Below are 17,915 nucleotides of genomic sequence, written 5' to 3'. Positions count from 1 at the left end.
ATATGATATTTATTTGAGCTTCAGAAAGATTGGGCAATTCTCTGAAGCTCAAAGCATGAAACCAGTCAGCTGAAGGGCACTTGAATGACCAGAAAGCATTGGGAGGAGTGTTGGGGGGGTTTTGCAGGACAATGGACATATGCAACATATGCACAATCCAGCCTTCATAGAAACTGAGTAAGGTCACCATGCCCTTGAAGGACACAAAAGAAGAAGAACACGCTTAGCAGCAGATGGTTCAGGATGCAAAGGCAGACAAGAAAACCTGCAGCAAGATGCATGAAGAAGAAAGATAACTAAAATTACCTGAAATATTAAAATGCGTGTGTAAAAAGGATTTAAACAATCACGTATTAGCTTGAAGTGTGAACAATAGAGAACAGTATAAAAATGGCTTGCTTTTTGTAATAAATTGGCTTGATCATATTGATCATGGTGTGATGTCCCATTAATGATCCTCCGCACCTAGGGACCAGAAATGCATGCAAGCCTCCACCCCAAGAGATATTATGAATTCAGAAAACATGGCCATTAACTGCTTTATAACAACACAGAGTAATGGCAACCAAAATGCTGTCAGACCAGGGTTTTTTCCACTCTCTCTCAAGCCCCACACATTGGGCACCAAATTTTGTCCTGGTTTAGGGCAAATTTGGGAGAAAACCTCCAAAGGGGCCCCTCCAGAAAGCAAACCCACACAGCCTCTCCCTCCAGCCAGTTTGGGAAGGATTCCTCGAGAGAAGTGGAAAGAACCTGTTTATTTAAGAGGTAAAACATCCCCCAGCACACAAAGTGAACAATACCAGGTGACAACACTCTTTCACCACTCTGAAAAGATGACAAATTCAGAAAGTCTCTCTTGGGAGTGGTCGCTCTTTTATCGGTCCCTCTGGTGCTGGGGCAGCTGCTGCAGCCACAAGGTGCAAACTCTCGGTGTTTCCCAGGTCCCAGTCTGGAGCAGGTTTGAGTGGTTCCAACAAAGGGAAAGGAAAACAGTCCAGGGAAAAATTCAGACTGCTTAGCTAAACTAACTAATGAGCAGAAAAAAAAGCAAGAGCAAAGCAAAAAGCCAAGCAAAAAGCAAAAGCAGCACCATGTACTGCCCTATCTCTGTGTCCCGCCAGCCATGGGGGAGCGGCTGATAACAAAACCAAAACAAAATGTTGCTCTTCAGAGCCAGTCTTGAAGGCACAGAACATAATATCCAGCATAAAAGGAATACACGAATGAGGATACAAGCATCCTAACGTCACCCTAGGACAGCACAGTTATTCCAAACTGCCCCCCAGCAGCCCCCTCCTCACCCATGCCATCTGCTGGGGCTGTGCCAGCTTCAGGAGATGCCTCCAGGGCCTGCATTCCCTGTGTGAAAAATGCATATTGTATGATTGGCTTTTTAGAAATATTAAAATGAATATTGTATGTGTTGTGTTAGAAAGTTATGTTGTACTAATTTTCTTAAGTAGTGTGTTAAATCTAGTTTTAGGTTATAACATAATGTTAAAATAGAAACTATGCTATGTAAGATACTTTTATAATTAGAGTATTAATAATTTGGACAATTTGAATTAGGACAATATGAGATAATAGAAACAAAGAGTTCCAGACGTCTGGGTAACTTCTTCTGGGCAGCATAAGCCTGAAAAAGGACACACATTAACAGATGATTAACCTTTAAAAACAATAGCCTCTTGCATATTCATACCCCTCATACATAATGCATAAATTCCATTCAAACACAGGATTCTGTCTGATCAGTGTCAGCTTCTTCCTCTGAATCCTGACGGCGTCTTCATGGCTGAGCAGGCAGGAAGAAGTTCGTTTCTTCTGATAAGAGAGCAATAAATTCTCTTTCTCTGAAAGGTTTAGGTGTCCTGTGGCTGCTATCTCGCTGTGAGTCCTTTCTTTAAAAAAAGTATCTCACATAGTGAAATAAACAGGGCCAGGAGACTTCTTCTCCTTTTTAATGCCTTTATTAAAAGTGATCAGCTGAGGATTGGGCAGCTCGGCAGGGCTGCAGTCCCCGTCGTGTCTCCCAGGGCGACTCAGAGGAGGAGGATATGCGCAGCTCTGTCCGCTAGGGGCAGAGCCGGGGGATCCGGTCCTCGTGGGAGCCTCTAGGGCGTGATGTCCCCGTCAGATGTTGCTTTCTCACCGCAGTCCCCCTCAGTCTCGGCACTGGGGACGACTCTCTGCTCAGGGCGAGAGGGACTCTGCATCTCTGCAGGCTCAGCACTTGGCTCCTCACGTCTAGACATCACTTTAGTCTCTCAATTCTTAGGTGGCTCGTTGTTTTTAGGGTTTTCTCGTTGCATTTTGGAGTCGAGGACTCAAAGCATGCTGGTGTTTGGAGTCACTTTGCATAACCCCCCCACCCTCTCAGGTGTCTTCCCTATGCTGGGAAGAGAGCACAGCCTCGGGGAAGGGCCATCTACCCCACCCAGCCAGGGCTTTTACTAATACAAAAGAGGAGATAAGCTACAATGACCCATGATTACAATAACAAAGCACGAAGAACCCTAGCAGAAACAGAGATCTGGCTGCATCCCTGTAACTCTTTCTCACAAAAAAATATTAACTGAATTTTTGTTCATAACAGTCCCCCCTCTTTTTCTTTGATCGAGCTTAAATTCTTAAGCTCACATCAACTCACAATTTTTTTGTTTTGAATCTACTATAAATCTCTCGTACACTTTGGTAATCATGGTTACTTAACCTTGTTACTTTTCTTGGTTTCTTCAGATTGGTCTGTACAGCCAATACTGTTTTACTAAAACAGATAAATAAGCATAGTAAAAAGAGCAATCCTCCAAGTCTACACACAGTGAGAAAAACTACTTTTTCTCATACATTTCTTCTGAAAATCTCCAAGTTCTCCCTCCCACTGGGATCAAATGTAGGAGTTTGATCTTGATTATTTGCACATGCTAATCTTTTTATTTCGTTTGAAGTGTTCCTAATAATTGAATTCTTTATTTTTAATACTGCCTGGAGCCGGATGATTTTGTTCAACACAGATATTGGGATCCGAACTTGGCTTTTACAATTTTGGATTTTCTCAATTTCTATTTCACTTTCCCGGTTTTGTTTAATTTCTCCCAAATCATTATATATAGGAACTCCCAAACTTGATCCAGTTTCTTTGGGTAATAAGAAAATTGGTTTTATCACTCTAGCAATGCAGTTGCCAGATGAGATCAAACTTAGGGGTTTAGAGCTCCCCTGAAATGTGTTCCAAAAGGGGTTTATCTCTTTTCCAGTACACTCATATAAATACTTGTAACAAACAATTTTTCTTACCATTTTCACTATTTCTTTGGAGGGGGAGAAGAGCCTGAGTGGATATTAAGTGCAGCTGGAGAAGGGGTGGAGAATGCAGCAGGTGGAGTAGGCGCCTGTGGTGGTGCAGACGGAACTGGAGGAGATACTGGGTTTATCATAGCGGAAGCTGAAGAGGTAGAAGGAGGAGTTTGAACAGGTGGTAGTGAGATGGCAGCCAGGGGAAGAACCGGACCTGCCATTTGAGGTACTTGAAGGAGAGGATTATAAGGTGGAGGGGCAGAAGGAGGCAGATAATCCAGGGGATCCCATCTTCTACTAGTCCTATCATCCATTCCTTCATTCCCCTCTTTCTTCCTCTGTACCTTACAAATTCGCACCCCTTCATCCCCAATAGCGCTCTTTAACCAGCAGGCTACATACAATAATTGCTGATGATCAGTATCTCCTCGAGCTGTCAGATAATTATTTAATTGTTGGCACATCCACTTATCCTTTGTCCCACACCAAGGCCATCCTCCTTGTAACTCTAATTCTGGCCACACTTCCATACAATAATGGATCATTTTCACTTTATCTAATCCCTTCGTGGCCTCTATAGAATCCCATTTTACTAACAGTTCTCCTAAGGGACTATTGGGAGGTATGTCCCTCAGCCTCTTGCCGGACTTTCTACTATTACACCCTCCCATTTTACAGGTCTCAACAGTAAAACATCCCAAAGGTGCCTTTACTGACCGGTAATTTCAAAAAGAACCTTCTTTGAGGAGCTTCAGTCTCCTCCACTGAACTTCAAAATTTCTGCCTGATGCTCAGGACTTTATACTGAAACAACTGCCCGATCTCTAGATTGCCCAACTTTCCCCACGTCAGGTCTCACATTTATCGGGACTTGAACACACGAAGCCTCGGCCTAAGAATCCGGGTCGTGCCTGACTCCCTCAGTCAGGAAAAACAACTGCCTGATTTTTAGTTTGCCTAACCCACCAATTTTTAGGCTTCATTGTATCAGGACTTAAAACAAACCACAGCCTCCTTCGCTGGGGTTTGTGCCTGGCTCCTGTGCCAGGACTTACTTTTGCCTGCAGGGCTTGTGAGCTACCCGAATCCTTCTCAGGACTGACAAAATCTTACGCGAATCCTTCTCGAGACTTACAAATGCTACCCGAATCCTTCTCGGGATTGACAAATCTGCCTGACTCCCCTCTGTCAGGGCCTATTTTGGGTGTGTGCCACTCATACAAAAATTCCCTCCGCTCGCCCGGGGGAAGGGGGGCCCTTTATTCCCCCTTGGGAGACGACTCACTCACGTTAATTCCAAGCTCCGCCCCCTGTTCCCGGCAGGCCTCTTCGCAGGAGTCCGGAAACGTGGTACTGAGAGGTCCATTATCACTTCGAAGGTCTGGCTGCCGGCCTTCGTCTCATTCACACACACATGCGCACGTCTCCCACTCCCGCCACCGGCTTTCTCACCAATCCGGTGCTCCGGTGCTCCTCTGCGTCGCTGCTCCTGAGCCGATCCCTCTGGTCCTGGTAGCCAGCTGTCCTGAAGTTCCAAGATGGCCACTCCTGAGTCCTCTCTCGGCGTGGCTATTCCGGACGAGCACCCCCAGCTGAAATAAACAGGGCCAGGAGACTTCTTCTCCTTTTTAATGCCTTTATTAAAAGTGATCAGCTCAGGATTGGGCGGCTCGGCAGGGCTGCAGTCCCCGTCGCGTCTCCCAGGGCGACTCAGAGGAGGAGGACATGCGCACCTCTGTCCACTGGGGGCAGGGCCGAGGGATCCAGTCCTCGTGGGAGCCTTTAGGGCGTGATGTCCCCGTCAGATCTTGCTTTCTCAGTGCGGTCCCCCTCAGTCTCGGCGCTGGGGACGACTCCCATGGTCAGGGCGAGAGGGACTCCGCATCTCTGCAGGCTCAGCACTTGGCTCCTCATGTCCAGACATCATTTTAGTCTCTCAATTCTTATTTGGCTCGTTGTTTTTGGGGTTTTCTCATTGCATTTCAAGTCGTGGTCCCACAAAGCATTCTGGACTTTGGAGTCACTTTGCATAACCCCCCCCCCCACCCTCTCAGGTGTCTTCCCTAGCTGTAAGAGAGCACTGCCTCGGGGAAGGGCCATCCACCCCACCCAGCCAGGCCTTTTACTAATACAAAAGAGGAGATAGCCTCAACGACCCGGTATTACAATAACAAAGCACTAAGAACTCTGGCAGAGACAGATCTGGCTGCATCCCTGTAACTCTTTCTCACAAAAAAAATTAACCAAATTTTTGTTCATAACAGTTTTCACCTTTAATGATTCAGTAACAATGACCCAAAACTGACTACATCTGGGACTGCACAAAAGATTATATGCATACAAAATAATAAGAAAGACCACTTGGAAGAAACAAAAATTATTTATGAAAAAAAAGAGCAAATAATGGAGAATAGAAAAAAAGAAATACTGCTCAAGCCAAATTATTTGTAAAAAGGGAAGAGGAAAGATTATTATAGGTGCTTATTATATTATTATATGAAGAGGAATCTTCTATGTACAATGTTAAAATAACTGTGCTCTTATTTCTGCTGTTAATAAAAACTTAGACATGGCAGTAGTGGTAGCTGATCTAGTCAGGAGTGAACTGTCTACTTGGTCGGGATAACATCCAGTGAATACGTCATGAGCACCCTGCTATTGATGTGCCAACTGTCAGCATCTGCCGTCTGAAGAAAGTGTGGACCAAGGCCCAGAGTGGAAGTGACCAAGAGAGGGAACCAAAACCACAGCCAAGAAACACACATGCTCTAAAAAGGCAGGCCTGAAGAAGAGCCATACTAAACAGCTCCTGAAATGTCTAAACAAGATGATGGATATGCATAAGAGTCTATGAATATGCAACAGGCTGATGTAATAGAAATGGTATAAAAAGGGTGTTTCCCAAACTAGCAGGGGTGCTCTTGGCTTAGTAGCAAGATGCACTGAGTTGTAATTTTTGTTTTACTGTCTCTGTCTCCTACTGTCCTTAAATAAAGTTTTAAATTTTAACAGGAAAGTGAACCGTGTTTTTCACAAGGGAATATGGAACCTTAACATGTATCGGTCCCTGGTTGCCAACTGCTGGTTGTAGTGGGGATTGTAAAACCGGTTCTTTTCTCATTTTTTAGCTTGTACGTTTCACTATGGGGCTACACTCTGATGGCTTTTCTCACGATCTTTCCCCTCCTTCGCTTGCTCAAGGCTGCAATGAGTTCATCAATTTCACCTTCCCCGGAGCTGCTGGAGCAGGAGCTCTCTGGTTCGGCTGACCCTGTTGTACCATATAATCTATTTTGCTGACCCCCGATTCTAGGGAGCGCCACGCAGGATTTGCTGCGTCTTTTAACCCGGGCTGCACGTCCGCCCGCGCCGGTGACGTCATCCCCCGAAGCCGCTGTCCGGCGTCCAGGCTTGCCATGGAAACTGACAGAGCTGGGAGCGGAGAGACCCCGCCCCCATGGGAGGTTCCCTCTCCGCCCTCCCGGTACAAGGCTCCGCCCCCGGTTCCTCCTCCTCCTCTTGGGGCCTGCCGTGGGCGGTGCCCGCCATCCATCCCCTCCCCTCTCCCGGCACAAGGCCCCGCCCCCGGCTCCTCCTCCTCCTCTCGGGGCGGTGCCGTGGGCGGTGCCCGCCATCCATCCCCTCCCCTCTCCCGGAACAAGGCCCCGCCCCCGGCTCCTCCTCCTGGCCCGGGGCCGGCGCCATCCCTGCCTGGCCGCGCTCGCCTTTCTGCTCCTTCCCCGGCTGGGCCCCGTCTGAGCTGCCCCTCCCCTGCCCCCCCAATCATGTCGGCGCTGGCGGCGGCAGTGGCGGGGGGAAGCGGTGGCGGCGGGGGGGGGCGCGCCTTGGCCCGGACCGGACCGACCTCACGCTCAGGGCGGGAGCGACTCGATCTGAGCCTTTTTCCTCCCTTGTTTTACTTTAGTTTGCCAATATTGGCTCTTTTTTCCCTTTTCTCCCCTTTCCCCTTTCAGACTAAGGGATTCTCTTCCTTTTACTTTGCTGCTGGGCTCCGCTGACATGCTGACACCATAAGGAGCCTTGCATGCTCCAGCTCACCTGAGCACCCTGAGGATTTATCCTCGCGTCTACAGCAAATCAAACTTGATAATAATCTCTTATCCTAACTACCAAGCTCGGGCCTCGTCTGGATGTCCTCTAGCTCCTCTATACCGTGGCCAGATCTTTTCTGAGAGTCCAATGAGTTTGCATTTGAAAAACAAGGCTCCCCCCGGTAAGGGCTCCCCAGTTTCTCAGTGCTAATCCTACAGGACTATCTCTCGGGATATTATCACTACAGCACTCGCAGCAGAACATACACACGGCATTTAACAGTTCTGAGTAGAAAATAAAGAACCAACGAGAGAGAGAAAGAGCGAGATTCCGATCGCAACGCTCCGGAGCGGCGGTGCGGGAACGATCCCTGCGCCAGCACCGCCGGCCCCAGGCCAAGCCCAGCCCCGCAATCCAACCCCGCTGCTCACAGCGCCCGCCCTCCCTGGCCCGGGGCACAGCGAGCCCCGCACCCGCTGCGCTCCCGAGCACAAAACGCCCCTTCCCACCGCGCTCACCCGATAAACACAGCGCCCCTGCAGCCGCTCACGCCTCTCTTGCTCCTCCCGAGATTCTCGGCCTCCCGCACCCTCTGCCCCGCACCTGGGCCCTGCCAGTGCCGCGGGCAGCAGCTGCACCTTCCTCTGCCTCTGCTCCAGCCCTGCCCAGGTGCCTCGGCTCCCTTCGTGCTCGCCACAAACTGAGGCCTTCACAAGGCTGACCTAGAACAGAGGCCAGACACGGTTACACAGTAAAGCAGGCATTTGTTAAAAGGCCTCCGTGGATACACCTTGGGCAGAACAAGAGCCCAGCCAGGGCTACGCCCAAGATGAACCAAAATGGCCACAAAATGGACGGCCGGTCACGAGGTCTGTCACTTTTATAAGTTCTGCTCCATTTGCATGTTGGAGTTAATTGTCCAATTATAGCTTTGGCTGATGAAGTCCCATCCTTCTTGTTTTTCTCTCTTCAGTGCCCGTTGTTTATGCTCTTGGGCCTGAAGTTTGGATTATTTGTCCTTGGGCTCCCAGCTAGAGCAGGAATTGTTTTGTCTCCCTGCTCTGTGAACAGAGCTCAGCATCCCTTAATATGAAGCCCCGACACATAAAGTAAAGCAGCACAGAATCTAAAAAACAGAAAAGCCAAAACCTGAGGCATCAAATCCATGAGAGCCCCCCTCACACTCACCACACCTCTCCCTCAGCACCATCCGGACACCCCCCATTGATTGGAGCCCCCCAGAACGCCCCCACGCCCTCCCCCCTCAGCCCCTCTGAGCCCCTGGCCCATGTTCTCACCTGGGAAGCCCCAAATCTTTGGGAATTCTCAACTGGGAAGACCCAAATCCCTAGAAACCTCAGCTGAGACCCTCAAAACCTCCCCTGGGACATCCAAACCTCACCTGGGATCCCCCAAAACCCCCAAAACGCTGGTGACAGTGGAACAGAACTGGTGGCACTGGGTTGGTGACACTGGAATGGAACTGGGGACACTGGGTTGGTGGCACTGGGGTGGTGGCACTGGGACAGCCTGGGAGACACTGGGCTGGTGACACTGGGACATCCCTGGTGGCACTGGGCTGATGGGACTGAGACAGGAACACTGGGCTGGAACTGGGGACACTGGGCTGGAACTAGTGGCACAGGGACAGGGATACTGGGACAGGACTGGGGACACTGGGAGGGAACACTGGGATGGGGACATTAGGAAGGGATTGGGGACACTGGGCTGGTGGCACAGGGGTGGAACTGGTGACACCAGAACACATCTGGTGACACTGGAATGGAGACACTGGGACACAACTGTGACATTGTGACAGGGACACTGGGACAGGATGAGGGGCACTTGGATGAGACTGGAGACACTAGGCTGAAACTGATGGCACTGGGCTGGTGACATTGGTATGGGGACAATGGGGGGGGGGCTGTGGCACTGGGAGCACTGGGCTGGTGGCACTGGGACAGGACTGGGGACACTGGGCTGGAACTGGGTTGGTGACACCGAGCGGTGGCATTGGGTGGTGACAGTGGAACAGAACTGGTGGCACTGGAATTGAACTGGGTACACTGGGGTGGTGACAGTGGGGCAGCCCTGGGGACACTGGGCTGGTGGCACTGGACTGCTGGCACTGGGATGGAACTGGGGACACCAGGACAGCACTGGTGGCAGTGGCACAGGGACACTGGCATTGAACTGGTGCCACTGGACAGGTGGCAGTGCCGTGTCCCTGGTGGCACCTGTGCGGTGTCCCCATGGCCCTGCAGTGTCCCTGGGCTTGGCCCGCACTGCCCTGGGGGTGGCTGAGGATGGTGTCAGTCTCTGTCCGAAGTTTCCCTCATCTGCCTCAGGATCGTTGTGAAAAGAGCAGAAACTGGGACCACCAAAAAAGACCCTGGTTGGAATCCTGGTCTCGCTCAGGAGAGTTGTTCACCAAGACCCTGAGATCTGAGCAAAGCCCTTGGCTTGCCCAGCTGTAGTTTGCAGGTGGGTTTGTTTCCATGGAAGACTGAACCTAATGAAAAGGAGAAGGGGGACACCTTGCCCTTTTCTTCCCTTGCACCCGCTTCACAACAATGGCCCTGGAATTTCCCCACCTCTGGGCCTGGCTGGACTTTTCTGGGGTTATTTTGGTGGTCCTCACGGAAAACTGCAAATCTGCTTCACGACCACCGTGAGGCACGGACTGAGATGGGAGAAGCCTCTCCCTCAAGGGCTGAGACAGGAGACCCCCATGTGGAGAAGCTCCCCCTCCTCCCAAGGGCTGGGACTGAAACCCCCAACCAGGGGAGGCGTGTGGGGAGGCGAGCTGACCAAAGCCAGATGTTTGCCTGCAGCTGCGGCCATTGGACCAAGAAGACAATGGCTCTCACCCACTGCTGAGAACATGGACTGTTCGTACCCTTCTGCAATACCTTTTTTTTCCCCCCAGAAATTACAACAGAGTATTCGTTTCTACTTCTGATTCAATTTCAAGAGTCATCCCCTTACCCCATTTAAAAAGACTGTAATAGGAGTTTGAATTGATCAGAATCTTTGAGATCTCCCCTGACATGACCAGGCAAACTCTGTTGACTGAAGACTTCAAAGGATTTCATCTCTCTACATTTGGTAGCTCTATAACTTCCTTTCTCTTCCTCCCTCTTTTTTCTTATTCTTCCCCTTTTCCCCAATTCCCCCTAACGCATTTTGCTGTGGTCATTCAATAGAGATGCATTGGTTTTTGATTATTACTGCAAATCCCCTGTGCCGTGTCGGGTTCTTTTGCACTCTGAGATCAATTCACGAATCATCACAAACCTGTTCGTAAGGACGGGCTGTGACATTAAATTGGTGTCATGGACAGGATTCTGACAGACAGAGGGGTTTGCAGGGCTGTGTGCAGTCTGTACCAGGGGAAGGAAGTTTCACAGCACAGGGGGTGTGATTCGAATTTCTTGCAATCTGCACACACACAGGTGAAAAGCAATCCCCATACTCTGCTGAGGGTTCTGTCTCCAGAATTTCACAAATGATCTCTCCGTGCAAAAGGGGGAACTGTTTCTGTTGTGTTGGTGTGCATCTGCACTGTCTGGGAAGGAAGAGACAATTTGAAGAAATTAAGCAAGGGCCTCCCAGGCAGATCTGTCCCTTCACCTACCCAGGGAAGTGAGGAGAAACACAGCAAGAGCTGTGTGGTTGTGTAACTTACATCAGTATTTCCCTGTCGAAGTTTTTGAGCCCCTTTACAAAATAACTGTTTTGTGTGTGTGACTGTGGGGGTGTGTGTGCATCTGCACTGTCTGGGAAGGAACGGGCAACCTAAAGAAACTAAGCAGGGCCTCCCAGGCAGATTCTGTCTCTTCACCCACCCAGGGAAGCAAAGGGGAACACAGCAAAGCTGTGTGATTGTGTAACTTAAGTTTGCACCTCCCTGTTGTGGTTTTGGTCCCTTCACAAAATGACTCAAAACCTCAGTGCAAAAGGTAAAGCTGAATTTTATTCTCTGCTTGCTAAATACAATGCCATATCTTCTCCATGAGGAGAAGAATGGGCAAACTGCAATTGGTTTAATTTAGAAAATATTATTGATAGGATATGTTCTTTTCAACATTAAACCTGGGCAAAAATAAAACCCTCCATTGCTCAGTTTTGGGAGTTTGGCTCACAGCAGCCATAGAAACTCGCTTTAAGTCAAGAAGTGAGGAAAATGCTACAATAGACTCCGTTCAAAATCCAGTTGAAGTTTTGCAAAAACAATTTGATGAAGAAAGAAATTAAAATAATTTATTACGAGCTGCCTTGAGAGAGGAACATGTTAAAAATTCACAGAACGCTGTTTCCTCACAAGAGATAGAGGAGAAGGAAACTCCTCACATTAATCAAACAGAATTAGCTGTGATGAAAAATTGTGGGGAACACTGTTGTTACAATAACACAAAACCTCTAATTAAAACAGAATGCAGCTATATCAATAATGAGGATCTTGACCTGCATGTAACCACCAAAGAAATCCCGTACACTGCCACTGAATTAACAAAACTTGCAAAGCAGTACGGGTTTCTCCCCCACAAATCCAAAACAGAACACAAATGCCAAGCGTCTCTCACCAGGGGAGATCAGATTCTCTTGTCAGAACAAGCAGCTGGTGGGTGCTGGGGACATGGGGTGTGCTTAACAACGGGAGACAGACGCATCCCATGGTCCCTGACTCAGTGTGCAGCTCATTGGGCAGGGCCTCAATCCCTTGGAAAGGGGAGACCTTTTAACCAGAGCTGGTACCCCCGGCCAACCCCTGGAAAACATTCACAAAGCTGCTTGCTTGCAAATGATGCATGAAAGAAAATCAACTACAAGCTATGAGTTACCAATCCAATCACTTGTAAAGCCTGAAATTGCGGCTCCTTTAATTCTAGGGCTTTCAGAAACACTTAAACCTACAACCACTCTCCTTCAAAAAACCATAGTAGCTGTATCTCCTGTAGAAACACCAGATAGATTTCTTAGTAACCAGAATGACCCATTTGTTCCCCTTTATGACTTGCTGAGCAAAGGGGTGAAATGGGATTGGATTCCTTCTCAGGAGGCAGCATTGCAATTGCTGATTTTTGAAGCAACATCTCACCAAGCACTGGGCCCTGTCCATCCCACAGACCCCTTTCAGGTGGAGTGGGAATTTGCCTCCTCAGGGCTGGCAGCGCACATTTGGCAGCGGGGTCCTGAGGGTCCGACAAGGCCTGTTGGTTTCTATTCCCGTGGCTTCAAAGATGCTGAGAAAAGATACACTACCTGGGAAAAAGGATTGTTTGTGGTTAGCTTAGCTCTCATAGGAGTGGAAAAAATCTTAGCAATACAAGAAACGGAGAGCTTGGATAGCAGCCAAGACAAAATTGCCTCTGTGATTAAAGCAACCCCTCCTTTCTCCTCTGCTTCTGCTAACAGAGAGGGACAAGGCAGTGCTCACGCTGGGGAACTGTTAACTTTCTGCAGTATTTTCCAGCGTGAGGGACAGAATTCTTTTCTTGTCTGTATTTACACCGAGTCCTCTGCTGTGTTCATATTTGGGTTGGTCCAGGCTGATGCTTTTAAAAGAGCTACAGGAGATAATTCTGTTAAAGCAATGCAAGGATGCTTTGCAATTTTCCTAAAACCACAGAAAATTCAATCTGATAATGTTTCTCACTTACTGTCAAAGGTGTGCAGGATTGGGCAGAAGGTGAAAAGATTAAATGGACTTCTCACACCTCTTACTATAGATGGGGGGTAAATGGGTGTTCCAAAATCACTGCTTTTTGCCCGACAGCTCCAAGCATAATTCCTTCACTATGGGGACCAGATGATTTCAAGAACCCAGCACATCACCCTGGACAACCTGTTTTGGTGGAGCCCCTGCTGCTGTAGGGGAAGTACCACTGCTGTTCAAAATGTCTCTGACAATTCCATTGTTCTAACTTTTCTGCCTATTCGTGGCAGAGTCTGTTGTGTTTACTTTTACAGAAGAACTCTGAGGGATATGAAGACCTGATAAACCATGATAACACTAGAGATGGACAACAGAAATCATCTTTTCATCTTTTCCCTTCCCTTTATGGTAACACCAGGTGATGATTTTACACGTAACATGTAAATTGGCTGCCACATCCAGAGATTTGACCAAATTACAACAACCATAGAAGTCATCCTTACTGGCATTGGGAATCAGTAATTGCCATCAAACATTTTACCAAATTGGGAGAAAGTAAATGTAAATGATCACAAATTGATTATTGATGCACTCGGTTCTACACAAAACAACGTTTCTTTGGCTCTCAGCTGTATCCAGGCACAATTGTGGATGCAGTCAGTTGCTGCCTCAATTATAAGAGCAGGTGAAGAAGGCACTTTTCTCACTAAAATTTGGAAAATAATTTGGGACAATGCCACTTACTTTGAAAGAGAATTCCAATCCTGGTGGAACTTAGTGAATTTTACCTATCACCCCATTGCAAATACAGCCAGTTTTTGTGTTAACCATACACAATGCCTCAGAGCATTTGATTTTCCCTGTTATAGCATTAGAACTGAATTATGACGGAGCTGTTCTCTATCCCATAGAGAATGGGACCGTCAAATTGGTGAGAAATGGCAAACTGTCAATTTAGAATCTTGTATTGTCCGAGAACAACAAGGGCTCATCTGTGAAATCAATGCAATCAGAGCTCACGACATTTGTTTAGACACAGAGCAAAATATCTGTCATTTTGAAATTTGTCCTAATGAGATTTCTGAAACAGTCCTTATATACATAGGCAATAGATGTGCATGCTTTAGAACCATTTGTGATTTTGTATTCGTAGAGAATGTTGTAGTAGATACTAAAAATCTTTCCAATTTCTGTGCTTGAAACTTTACCAAGATTACAGGATGTGATTTCTCTTATGAAGCTCCACTTACCTCTCACTACCTGTTGCAATCTAACTACACACTGATTCACAAACTGATGCCTACTCCTATTGGGATGAATCTCACTTTGGTAAGACAACTGCTGCTCCATCGAGACTTGGTTGAAATCCTGGAGAAGATTCAGAAAAACAGACAGAAAACCCTGGTGACTGTTCATCACAATGTGAGACAGATACATCGTGTCATGGAAAGAGTGGAGGAAGATGCCAAGCACAGGTGGTGGGATACTCTTTTAGGTGATCTCCTACTGCCACGGGTGCCCTGAACAGTGTGTGCCATGCCATTGTTATCCTTTTGATTCTAATTCTGTTTGGTTTTATTTTATCAGCAGTCCCATTCATTATGAATTGGAGCATGAAAGAGCTGACAAGATTGATGTCTATAGTTAATGCACACAACTTGGCTGATGTCCTCTACACTATGGACATCCCCAAGACTTTGACACAAAGCAATTATGAATGAAGCCTATGTGTTTTGGAATAATTCCTAATTTCCATTTATGATTTTGTGGGAATTACTTTAGATTTTTAGTGAATTCTCTTAGAAAATCTTTTTTAAAATGAATGCTTATATTATGATTTGTTTATTGCTTTTGCTTTGGATTATTTGTGACTGGTTTCAAACATTTGAAAATTGTTATAAAAGTAGTATTGTTTTAATTAATCAACCATTTATGAAAATTGTTATGATAATCAATATTAAATATGTTTGTTTATTGTTTCCCTTTTTCCCCTCCTTTTCCCATCCTTTCTTTTCCTTCTCTCTCTTTTTCCTCTCTTTCTGTCATCTCTATTTTTCCAGGTTATGCTACCAACGTACTGCGAATTCTGCAGACTCATCAATGATGCTCCAGAGTTCTGCTGATGAAGATCCCTCAAGACAATCATGAGTAACGGTGTCGTGTGAGAGTCTGTCCGGATTTTCCCTCATCTGCCTCATGATTATCATTGGGGGACCACTGAAGAGAAGACCCCCCTGTCTGAAATCTCTGGCTCCAAAGGAGAAAGTCATGTGCCTGAGACCTGAAAGCACAGAGCAAAGTTATTGTTCTCACAGGTGTTGTTTGCTGTGTGCTACACTGAGCCCAATGAGAAGAGGAAGGGGCACCATGCCCTTTGTGCAACAACAGCCTTGGGAGCTGTCCCACCTCTCGGCCTGGCTGCACTTCTCCTGAGTTTCAGGTGGTCCCCGCACAGAAGACCCTCACCTGTTTTACAACCACCGGGACAGACAGACTGAGATGGAAGGAGCCTCTCCATCAAGGACTGAGACATGGAACCCCCATGTGAAAAGGCCCCTCTGCTCCTTCCAAGGACTGGGACTGAAACCCCCAGCCCGGGGCAGGTGTGTGGGGGAGGCAAGCTGACCAAAGCGAGATGTTTGCCTGCAGGTTGTGACCGCTGCACCAAGAAGACAATGGCTCTCGTTTGCTGCTGAGAGCATCGACTACCTGTTACATCTATTACTTATTGTATCTTTTTCCCCTCCCTTGCAATTTCCAATAGAGTTATCATAACAAAAACCTCCGAGTTAGCGAGAGACTTCGAGATCTCCCAGATGTAACAGGCAGACCCTCAACTGGACGGGACCAAAGGACTTCGTCTCTGCGTTTGGTAGCTCTATCCTCCTCTTTCTCTCTCTCTCTCTTTTGTCTCTCTCTTCCCCCATCTTTTTCTCTCCCTTAATCCCTCTATCGCATTTTGCTGTGCTCATTCAATAAAGGTGCATTTGTTTCGATTATCATTGCAAACCCCCTTGTACTGTGTTGGTTCTTTTTGCACCCTGAGATCAAATCCACGAACCATCACGAAACCCGTCCAGGAGGACGGATCGTGACACCCCCTGAGGACCCCTCCCCAAATTCCCCCCAAAAGCTCCCCCAGCACCCCCAGACCCCGCTAAAACCCCCTCAAGTTCCCCCCACACCCTCCCCAAATCCCCCCCAAACCTCCTCAAGACCCCTCCCCAAATTCCCCTCACGACCCCTCCAGGACCCCTCACCTGTCCCTGCGCCTCCTCAGCAGCTGCCGGAGCCCCCCGTCCTCTCCCAGCGCCTCCCCCGCTCTCTCCAGCGCCTCCCGCAGGACCCGCCCGAGCCCGGGGCGGCTCCCGGGGGTCCCTGAGGGGGTCCCGGGGGGCGGCGAGGGTGGAGGGGGCGCCCGCTCCATGCCCAGCCCCGGGGTCAGGGGGCGCTGCTTCATGCTCGGGTCTGATTGGCTGGAGCGGAACGAGGAGGGCGGGAGTTTCTGAGGGGAGTTGGCCGGTGATTGGTTGGTTTCGTAGAGGGCGCGGTGATTGACAGTAGATGGGCGGGGGAGGCAGGCTTTGCCGAGGGGAGGCGTGTGGTGATTGGTTTGATAGAGGCAAAGAAGGCGGGAGTTACAAAGGGGAGACACGCGGTGATTGGTTGGTTCAGCTTAGGAGAGGTGGGAGTAGCTGAGGGGAGGCGTGCAGTGATTGGTTGGTTTGGGGCGGGCTGCGCTGTGATTCATTAATTTGGGAGATGAAGCGTGGTGATTGGATGGTTTGGAGCGGGGCACGTCGCTATTGGCTGGGAAATGCCCAGCATTTTTTACGGAACAAACCCCATTTTTTGGGGAAAAAGTCTTGGATTTTTAAGGAAAAATTCCCAATTTTTGCAGTAGACACATTCCCAGATTTTTTGAACCCCCGTGACGCCAAATGACCCCAAAATACTCGAAATAAACCCTAAGGAACCCCAAAAAACCCCAAACAAATCAAGATAATCCTTGGGAAACAAACAAAAAAGTCAACCTAAACCCAAAAATCCCCAAATGATATCAAGTACACCTAAAAAAACCCCATATACACCAACAGAAACCCCAAGAACCCCAAATGATTCCAAATAAACCCACATAAACCCAAATAATCCCAAGCAAACACAAATACTTCTAAATACACCCAAATAATTCCAAATAGCCCCAAAACAACAGAAATAAACCAAGTAAAAACCAAGATAAACCCTAAATAGTCCATAAATAACCCCAAATAAACCCCAAATAAAGCCCAGTTCCTCCCGTCTTCACCCCAAACCAGATCCCGAGCAATCAAAACGCGTGGCACTGATGACGTTCCACTTGCTGGGCACAAATTCAGAGCACTGGCCCCGCCCAGCGATTTTCAGCCAATCAGCGCCCGGCCGGACTCTGACTCATAACTTGCCAGCCACAGACCAAGGCCTCTCACTGCGGTAAACAATCACAGACAGCGCGGGGTAATTTCCAGCCAATCAGAGCGCGTCTCGCTGATGACTCATCAGTTCCGAGGAGCGGAATTTGGTGAAGGGGGGGAAGGTGACCCTGGGGATGGGCTGGGTACCCCAAATTAATCCAAAACGGGGTCGGGACCCCAAATCGGAGAAGGAGGGGCCTGAAGCCCCTAAAGCCAAACAATGGGGAGGGGATTGGGGGAACGATCGGAAAGGGGAGAGTGGGGAAAAGAGGGGGGTGGGAGACCAAAATTGAGCTTGGAGGGAGATGGGACCCCCAAATTGAGGTGGGAGGGGGATGGGATCCCAAAACTGAGCTGGGAGGTGGATGTGACATCCCAAATTGAGCTGGGAGGGAGGTGGGACCCCCCCAAACAGGATGAAGGCAATTTTGTTCCTGGAGTATGTAAAGTAC

General features: G+C 48.3%; 1 long non-coding RNA gene across 1 annotated transcript; it reads right to left on the bottom strand.

The window, feature by feature from the left end:
* Positions 1-7,982: 7,982 nt before the first annotated feature.
* LOC141728090 (uncharacterized) lies at positions 7,983-16,412 on the bottom strand. Its single transcript, XR_012578775.1, has 3 exons — positions 16,273-16,412; positions 12,455-12,618; positions 7,983-8,479 (listed from the first exon to the last, which is right to left on the bottom strand). It is a non-coding gene; the product is annotated as an uncharacterized LOC141728090 (long non-coding RNA).
* Between the last annotated feature and the right edge of the window lie 1,503 nt (positions 16,413-17,915).

Source organism: Zonotrichia albicollis, unplaced genomic scaffold (assembly GCF_047830755.1).
Source record: "Zonotrichia albicollis isolate bZonAlb1 unplaced genomic scaffold, bZonAlb1.hap1 Scaffold_83, whole genome shotgun sequence".
Classification (NCBI taxonomy): Eukaryota; Metazoa; Chordata; class Aves; order Passeriformes; family Passerellidae; genus Zonotrichia; species Zonotrichia albicollis.
The sequence above is the reverse complement of the archived record's forward strand: the minus strand, read 5'-3'. Positions and strand labels throughout refer to the sequence as shown.